The sequence below is a fragment of the Alosa sapidissima genome, chromosome 12 (genome assembly GCF_018492685.1).
Source record: "Alosa sapidissima isolate fAloSap1 chromosome 12, fAloSap1.pri, whole genome shotgun sequence".
NCBI lineage: Eukaryota > Metazoa > Chordata > Actinopteri > Clupeiformes > Clupeidae > Alosa > Alosa sapidissima.
Genome location: NC_055968.1, coordinates 37875483 through 37885482, shown reverse-complemented (window position 1 = coordinate 37885482; position 10000 = coordinate 37875483). Strand labels below are relative to the sequence as shown.

The 10000-nt window shown below is 40.3% G+C and overlaps 1 protein-coding gene across 1 annotated transcript in view; it reads right to left on the bottom strand.

Annotated features, from left to right (window-relative positions):
* LOC121678564 (5-hydroxytryptamine receptor 3C-like) overlaps nucleotides 1–10000 on the bottom strand; it is a 30986-nt gene that overhangs the window by 20015 nt on the left and 971 nt on the right. The gene's annotated exons all lie outside the window — the stretch shown is intronic.

Here is a 10000-nt window from a genome sequence, read left to right as displayed (position 1 = left end):
CTGCCACTGTACATCGCTCTGCCTGCCGCCCCTTCTGAAAAATAAGGAGGCTACCATTAAACATAATTGTTGCCGAGAGTAATCCCAGCCTACGAACTCAATAACAAAATAAATCATGCATAATTAAACATTACCTCGATTTAGGCTACTTGGGTATGGCTTAAGGCTTGACTACACGGTGGTAACGAAAATCGAAATCGAAATTTGCTGACTACATTATTGTCAGTGTTGGGGGTAATACAACTACGCAAATCAAAACAGTGTCTTGTGTGATAATTGAGCCAGTAGAGAAATAACTGTTCAGAATTAATCTGTAGCCTTGGGTAGGCTTCTGCAGAAAACAATGTTGTTGCCGATTTAATACTATCTGGCGACATTTTTAATAGGCTACACAATAGAGGCTTAGACAACTATGACCCACGTTTTTGGTTTCGTAAATTAATTTGCCCTACTTCTTGACTGCAATGTAGTCAATTGACTGCTTGACATGTCATTTTTATTTTTCTGTACAATAAACAAATACATCTGCTTTATGCCGCAGAATACATTCATATTTGGCTGACTTCTGCATACGCGCAAAAAAACACTGCCAGGCCATCCTTCATCGTTTGCCGTAACCCGACCGACCCTGTCAATTTAGAACCGACCCAAATATTTATTTTTTTCCCCTTTTAGTCCGACCGACTTGCCAGTTGTATACTTGCGTTAAGAACGACCGATTTATTTTTACTCTAAACAACCAATACAAATAAAATACTATTTATTTTAGTAGGCCTAAGTATTGTGAATACAAATTGCCTACATACAAACATATTGCATTTCGTTAGATGTCCGAGTCACGCATAATGTTTGAAAACCACTGGCTCGTAATCACAATAATTTAACACACAACAGTTGGATACTTCATCATGTTCCTATGCCTACATTTTTGGTGAGTAGCATAGAGATCGTTAAAACAATAAAGTATGGCTTTCCGTTTGGGACATCGAAAACTTATATTTTTAATAGGGTAGACTACCGTCGGAGATGATGACTTGCAAAGGCCTCGGGATAACACGTTATCTCCACTATCATCAGTCATGCCCCCTTGATCAAAGTGGGGAATGAAAGAAAAAGTTTGAGAACCACTGGCTTAACAAGTTACCTGCAGTCCAGAATACACAGAATATTGCAACAGAAAGTTGCCTTTATAATCAACTACTATTTGTTCCAACAGCATTCAAAAAAGCCTTTATAAAAGTGGAAAAAAAAAAAAAACAATATTCCATAAGAAGTAAAATAAAATATAGCCGCAAGCGGCAATGGCGGGCCCGAGCACCTGCGGGCCGCAACCCGTGACATGTCGGAATCCAACAAAGCACCAACGTGGTGCGTTTGTGAAATGTACATATTTGATGCGTGTGCTATTTGTTTTTGTATTTTATTTTCTGCCACATTTACTTGCTTGGCCAGGTGGGGGCGCAATGCAAGGCAGGCCCATTGGGTGTCATCATAATCATAATATATATTAACCTGAGAAATTTCAGATCATTCATTTTAAGCAAAGAACATTTCTGATACACTTTTTGGTTGGCCAGATGGTGGCACTATGCTAGGCTTGTGAATAACGAATGTGAATATCATCACAATAATGATATCCAATATTTTATAAAGTTTCAGATCAATCACTTAAGGCATTGTCCATTTCTGGCACATTTCCTGCTTGGCCAGGTGGTGGCGCTATGCCAGGTCAAGTCACAGTGACGTAAGGGGGCGCTATGGAGTTCCTGGGAAACGCCCGGTGCCAAGGCTTTTCTCCTGTATATTCACGGTACCTCTTGACCTGTGTGCCAAATTTCATGCTTTTTCACCGATGGGAAGCACCTCTTTTGGCATCACAATTCATCACATTTTATTCTGCAAAAAATCCCAAATACCTCACTTCCTGTTGGGCCTGGCTAATGCATTGTTCATACGAAAGTTGTTCATCTTGGGGAGATACACACACCTACCAAATTTGGTGTGTCTAGCTGAAAGTATGTGCCAACCACTGGATCAATCACCTAAGGGGGCGCTACTGAGTCCCTGGGCCACGCCCGGGGTCAAGCCTTTATGCCTGTGTAGCCATTGTGATACCAGATGTGTGTGCCAAATTCCAAGACTTTTCATCCATGTTAACCACCTCAAAAATAGCAAAAAGGTGAACAAATAATAATAATAATAATAATAAATAATCTTTCCAAAAACAATAGGGCTTCGCACCTCTCGGTGCGCAAGGCCTTCCCGGCCTCGCGCACCGCCGGTGCTCGGGCCCTAAATACTGTTACTGGAGTAACTGTATCCCAAGCTTCAGCTCCCCACGTCTGTGACAGGCAGACGTGACACCGCTAAATTCTCAGCTTGTTTATACCCCACACTGAACGCGTAAGACTGCTAGGTCCATCACTGTGGGGTGCGGTAGCCTACTCTCTGGGATTTAAGTCAAGCAATATAACCATACAAATGTTTCAAAATGAGTAATTTCGGCTTTGTCTGAACTGGCCATTGTAGGCTACAGTATGTAAAAAATAAACAAGTAAGCCTATCCCCTATCCAATGATATCGGCAAATGTTTGTTTTCCAAAGTAAGAATTTCACTTCACCATGCACCTTTGACAATTAGTATAATTGATAATAAATAGCTCATTACACTTAAGTTACTGTTGAAAGTAGGCCTAACTGGTATCATTACAAACATTATTCTGTGTCCTAAAAACTGGCATTTTATGGCATTGTGTCATGTAAGGTTGTTGCAAAATCTAGAGAAATGTGTGAGGTGCTCAGCGGGGGACAATTGAGACACACATTGGATTGTGTTATTACTTGAACATTCCACACTATCCACAGCTGTGGTATCGGGGGCAGGAGGATTACTGTTAGCGCAGGCTTTATATAAAATTCTTCAAAGCAAAAATGGCAAACATTATGGATGACATTGCTCCATTACAATTCAAGAAAGTAAAGGACAAACAGAAAGCACCATGGAGGCAAAATCCAGCAGTTAAACTTCTAAAAAGAAAGTGTAGGAAGACTGAAAGAAAATGGCGTAAATACAAACTTCAGATCCATTATGAAATCCATAAAGAGATGTTCCGCACATATAACTCTGAAATATACAAAGCAAGACAGTCCTTTTTTCAGTTCAAATAACACTCGTATTCTATTTTCAACTGTTGATAAGTTAACAAATCCCCCCTCACAATTAGCGCCTGAACTTCTCTCAACTACTAAATGCAATGAGTTTTCATCTTTTTTTAAAGGTAAAATTGACAAAATCAGACTCAACATATCTGCTCAACTACAAATTCAACAACCTGAACTTCCAGCAACAAACAGAGGGAAACTAAACTTGATGTCAGAGTTCAGCTTGATAGACTACGAAACAGGGCTGTAGTACTCGAGTCCGGTCTTGGACTCGAGTCCGGACTCGAGACCGTTTTTCTATGGTCTCGGACTTGTCTCGGACTCGCTAGTATTTGGACTTGGTCTTGTCTCGGTCTCGGCCACTGGTCTTGCCAAATATGGCTTTTGGTCTCGACCGAGTCCAGGTGTCTTTAGGGCCATCAAAATTAACGTGTTAATCGCCGCGATTCATTTTGAAATACATAATGCGTTACAAAATATGAACTCAATAGTGTTTACCTTTGTGGGGGGCTGATGTCACGTAACGGAAGCCGCAAAACCTAAAACCGCAAGCCTGAGAGTTTATTTTACTGTCTGTGGAGTTAGCTGAAGATAAAGAGGAACCAACATTTAGCCAAATAGTAGCTTTACTGCAAACTACTTTTCACTCGTTAGATAACGTTTACAATGTCAAAATGCACCAACTGCAACAGTTACATAAAGATGATACTTTTCGGCTCCTCTCCATTAAGATCCAACTTGAACGTATGCTACTCCATTTAATTAAGAGCGCGTCTGAACGCACACGAGAAGGAGAGAAAACGATTGGCAGGCTCCAGCTGGCTTGTCGTTGTTGATGATAATTGATATCTCCTTTTTAATATAAGAAACTTATAAAAGGAAGGCAACAAAGACGAGGTTAGAGGAGATTGCGGATTTATCCGATTTCCACTACTGACCAGTTATAAACATGTATGTAGGCTGCACTCACTGTGATTTGAAAAATGGACAAAAATATGAAGAGTTGTCTTTGCCTTTGCCTTTGTGTAATGGAACTGGTGAGTCTTGAAGTCTTCAATAATTTGTTTACATGAAGCACATATTATGCCGATTGAAACACATTCCATTCAGATAGCTAGGTGACTGGCTCAGGCTCATCATTCACTTTTAATTGCAAACAGAAAATGTCTAGCTAGCATCATGTCATTACATGCTTCTATTTCCAAAGGAATGAAAACTGTTTATACCAACTTAATATCATGCTTATCATTGTTAATATTGTACAATACATGTGGTACAAACAATATTAGAGCTTGTGGACTAGCTATAGGCTATATTTCAATGGAGCTGGTAAAAAAAAGATCATTATGAGAACGTGGCCACAATGGGCTTAAAGTAACAGTGCACAATTTACAAATGAGTTAAACAGCATCATATGTGTAGTATTTCTTAAGAAATGAATACTTTAAAACACAATTACTGTGTCAGTATTATCATTTAAATAATATAAAAGTGTTTTACTTTTACCTTTGTGGTTACTCATTAATTTTGTGATTTATGTTGAAGCTTTAGTCTTTAGGAACTTTTTAATTGCGGTTAATCGAGATTAATTCATTTCAAAATATATATTTTGAATAGTTTGACAGCCCTATAATAATATTGGAGAAGGGGAATGGCTACACTTACAAATCCTGGGTGTGTTCACACTGTTTTTGCTTTTAGATAATAATAATAATAATAACCCAAAATGATTGTCTTGATACTGTCATGCATAAGACTTTTTTTCCTATCCTGGACTCGGTCTTGACTCGGACTCGAACCTTTTTGGACTCGGTCTTGTCTTGGACTCGAACCTCTTTGGACTCGGTCTTGACTTGGTCTCGACTAGTCCTGGTCTTGGACTTGTCTTGGACTCGACAAAGGTGGTCTTGACTACAGCCCTGCTACGAAACACTTGAAAAAACGGTACAGAATCTCAGCTCTTCCACATGTGTCTTAGACACTCTGCCTACCAATTTCTTCAAAACCGTTTTTCACCTCATAGCGGCGGATGTCCTTCAAATTGTAAATGTATCACTGCTGTCTGGCACTTTTCCTAAGTCACTGAAAACAGCTGTTGTAAAGCCACTTCTCAAGAAGAATAACCTGGATGATTATTGGCAAAATTATTGAAAAAATAGTCTTTGATCAATTAACCACCTTCCTAACATCAAATGGGTATTTTGATTACTTTCAGTCTGGTTTTCGGGCAAATCACAGCACTGAAACTCTCATTAAAGTTCCCAATGACATACGCCTCAACACAGATTCAGGTAAAACATCAGTCCTAGTGCTACTGGACCTGCAGCATTTGACACTGTTGATCACAATATTTTACTACACAGACTAGAACACTGGGTTGGATTTACAGGCATAGTTATCAGCTGGCTAAAATCATATCTACAAGAAAGGAGCTTCTTTGTTGCCATCGGAAACTGTACCTCAACACCAACGTCCTTGACCTGTGGTGTTCCCCAGGGGTCGATCTTGGGGCCACTATTATTCAACCTCTATATGCTCCCACATGGACAAATCATCCAAAATAATTTGATTTCATATCATAGCTATGCAGATGACACACAAATTTACTTAGCTCTTTCACCAAACGACTATGGTCCTCTTGAGTCTATGTGTCAGTGTATAGAACAAATCAACACCTGGATGTCTCTTTCTTCAGCTGAACAAAAAAAAAACTGAAGTAATTATATTTGGTAAAAAGGAGGAAAGACTTAGGGTTGCCACTCTCCTTGACACAAAAGGGTTGAAGGCAAAGGATACAGTTAAAAATCTTGGTGTATTAATTGACAGTAATCTAAATTTCAACAGCCACATGAAAGCGATAACTAAATCAGCTTTTTACCACCTCAAAAATATTGCCAAACTCAGAGGGCTGATGTCAAAACATGACTTAGAAAAACTCATCTCCAGCAGGGTTGATTACTGCAATGGACTGTTCACAGGCCTTCCTAAAAAGACTATTAAACAGCTTCAGGTGATACAAAATGCAGCAGCTAGGACTCTAACAAAAACTAAAAGAACTGACCACATTACTCCAATTCTTAAGGCCTTGCACTGGCTTCCAGTAAGTCACAGAATTGACTTTAAAGCACTATTGCTTGTTTATAAATCAGTAAATGGAGCAGGACCTAAATACCTGTCAGACATGTTTCAGCAGTACACACCTTCTCGTCCTCTCAGGTCCCAGGTGAAAAACCTGCTAGTAAAACCTACTGTTAGAACTAAACATGGTGAAGCAGCTTTTAGCTGCTATGCGGCTCAACTGTGGAACCAACTTTCGGATGACATCAAAAAGACCCCAACTGTAGCCAGTTTTAAATCTAGACTTAAGACCAAACTGTTCTCAGATGCTTTCTGCTAACTGTGCCGAGTTACAAATTCTGAATCTGCCTTGATAATTATTCTACCTTGTCTTTTATTACTTTTTTTACAACTTTTGCCTTTGTTTTTGCTTACTAATTATTCTTTATTTTTAAATTATTCTACATTGTGTTTTATGTTTTCTTTTTATTATGATATTTACCTTTTAACTATTCCATAAAGCTATTTTAAGTTAGAATAAAAAACGTAGAATGCAGTGCCTATTTTAGAGATTGGTTTTATTGTAGGTCTGAACTAGGCTTTGCTTAGGCCTATTACTTAGCAAACGTAACCGATTGGCCGAAGTAGCCTGAGCTATTAATACTTGGGAAAATACCCTTTGAACAGACATCAGGAACCACGATCAGTGAGGAACAGGAGTTACCTCCACTTACTTTACTCCTAATTTGCTGTGCAAACAGTCATTTTAGGGTCTCCGATGGCGCATCCATAATGCGCGCTGGCTGCGTTTTGAGGCTAGTGCAAGACGGCGGGGCTTGGATTTAAACATGTAAACAATTTCATCATAGATTGCTTTCAGGAGCTTCTGGGAAATGGAGTTGCTTTAATTTATTTAGAGATTGAACAAACTTATGAAACAGAGAAGTATCGTCATGTAATCCATTGATTTCAACAATGTAACTGTATTCTAAATACCAACTATTTAACTTGTAACTGTATCGGAATACAGTTTCTCATAATTTGTATTCTGAAAACATAACGCCGGTACATGCATTCCGTTACTCCCCAACACTGGTTAATAGGTAGCCTAGAAATCTAGACGCGCCCCTAGCGGCAGCAAATTAATTTGCTGCCAGGGCTAGTCTAGCAACTCTCCGTTGGCTTGTGAGCTCCAGAAATCGAAACTTAATCAGGCCAATGAAATCGTGTATAGAGTCGTGTATAAAGGTGGGCTTAACATAATGATTGATGGCAGAGTTGCAATGGTTTGGCTTGAATTCCCTGCTACTTGAAAACAAATAAGATGGATGTTGCTGCTGGCGAACAGTGTGACACGAATTAAGCTTTTATTATGTTGGCAAACGTTTGAACTAGCCAACTAGCTCCGCTGGTGGGAAACCTCTTCACCCCCTCCATGTTTGGTACTGTCTGTCCACTAGCCACTTGTACCACTGTCTTTATGCCTCACTGTTTGCGTGCTATATTAGCACATATGCATAACACGCAACACAACACAGACCCTGCTTCTCTCGTGTCAGTCACTGACATGAACGAAACACAGAACCCGCTTCTCTCACGGCAGTCACTGACAGTAACCTAGAATAAATGCATGGGGCAAAAATGACAAAGACATCGTAAAACACTGAAAGTTAATATTTTGTCACTATAACATACATCTGTCCTTTGTCAAATGTGTTATGTTCCAAGTAGCCTAGTGCGTAATTCTGCTTCATAAAGTTGAACAAATACATTTGCTTATTTCACAGAAAAATATAAATAGCCAGTTAGGGTCTACAGTGCAGAGTTGGTAAGTTATGGTAGGCCAACTTGAACATACAAACAGGGGAAATTGTTTCTCTTGTAGCTGAGTAGCCTTAGGTGCGCACGTAGACATAAGGCCGAACATGCAAGCGCCAATGAATCGTGCTCTCATGACAATCACGTCGTTAAACTTAAATAGGTTAACATCACTCTAAGTTCGCCTTCAAGCAAGGACTGTTTCGTTGGAAGGGCAAGGGGCAACACAGAGACAGGCCCGATGGCAGGGCTGTTATGAGAGTATAAAAATATGGGATATTCTACGGGAAAACATTAAAACGGCAAGACAGCGGGGGAAAGTTAAAATACGTGATAAACACGGAAAAAGTTGGCATGCATTGTTTCGGTCCCCGTGCACAGGGATTATTTGTCATATTATTAATCACATATGATTATTTGTGAAATTGTCCAAACATTACATTACATTACATTACATTACATTACATTTGGCTGACGCTTTTTAACCAAAGCGACTAACAACATGGTAAACAGTAAGTTTTAGAACAATTCTCACAATTTTAGGACAGTTTAAAAAAACATTAGAGTACAGTAAGAATAAGTGTGTCGGTGAGTGCTGTTTTTAACAGTTACTTGTCAGTTTAAAATGGCTGGTGAGTGCTAGGATCAGTAAGACTTGTTGTAAGTGTTGCTATGAGAGTAGATGTTCTCTAAAGAGCTGGGTCTTCAGGAGCTTTTTGAAAGTGGAAAAGGATGTCCCTGCCCTTGTAAGAACTGGCAGTGTGTTCCACCAACGAGGAACAACAGATGAGAAAAGTTTGGATTGGCTTGAGCGTACCGGTGGTAGAGCTAGACGTCGTTCGTCAGAGGAGCGCAGCGGTCTGGAGGTAGTGTAAGTCTGTATGAGGGCATTCAAGTAGGTGGGAGCAGAACCGGAGACTACTTTGTAGGCAAGCGTTAGAGACTTGAATTTGATGCGGGCCGCCATAGGTAGCCAGTGTAGCTGGATGAGCAGCGGGGTAACATGTGCCCTTTTGGGTTGGTTGTAGACCAGGCGCGCCGCCGCGTTCTGGATCATCTGAAGTGGTTTCACTGCGCAGGCTGGGAGACCTGTCAGGAGGGCATTGCAGTAGTCGAGTCGTGAGATGACTATTGCCTGAACCAGAAGTTGGGTAGCATCTTGAGTCAAGTAAGTCCTGATTTTCCGTATGTTGTAGAGTGCAAAACGGCATGACCGGGCGACTGAGGCAACATGATCTGAGAAGTTTAGTTGGTTGTCAAGAACAACTCCTAGATTTCTTGCAGTCCTGGTCGGTGAAACAGACAGGGAGTCAAATTTGATGTTGATGTCGTGGTGTATGGTAGGTTTAGCTGGGATGACAGGCGCAACACATTTGAAAAGGAAGGACTGGTAGCATGCAAGCTCACGGGAAAGATTGATTTAAGAACGTTATCACAGTGTGTGGCTGTGGCGCACAGCAGCGCGGGCGGAAAACAGCGACAATTGGCAGGGGAGGGTCATGTCTTTTAATTTCAATTTCTAGCAGTCAAGGGAGGGTCAGGCAACTTTTGACTGAAGCACTCAAAATTCCTCCGGTGGCCCCCAGTCCCTAGATTGCTGCTGGGCTATATGTCTTGGTTCATGTCTGTTAACAACTCATTGCCGTCAAACGCGTAGCCTATCTCGCGGTTGCATCCATTACAAACAAACATGCAATGTGAACGTCTGGGATTGGGAAGAGCACTAAATGCTCTTTTAATAAGCACGAAGTCAATAATTTAAATAAAAAAAAACTCTTTAATAATCAAAAAAATAAACCGCTAATGAAGTAAACTTGTGACCATCAAAAATGATGAAAATTATGGCCTGTAACTCCGTGATAACAGGACGTAACAGGAAGGGATTTGGCTGAGCAACGGAGGTTAATATGTTCTATATTTTGTCAAAATGATGTCTGTCTATCATCGTTGCACTTGGAGAAAA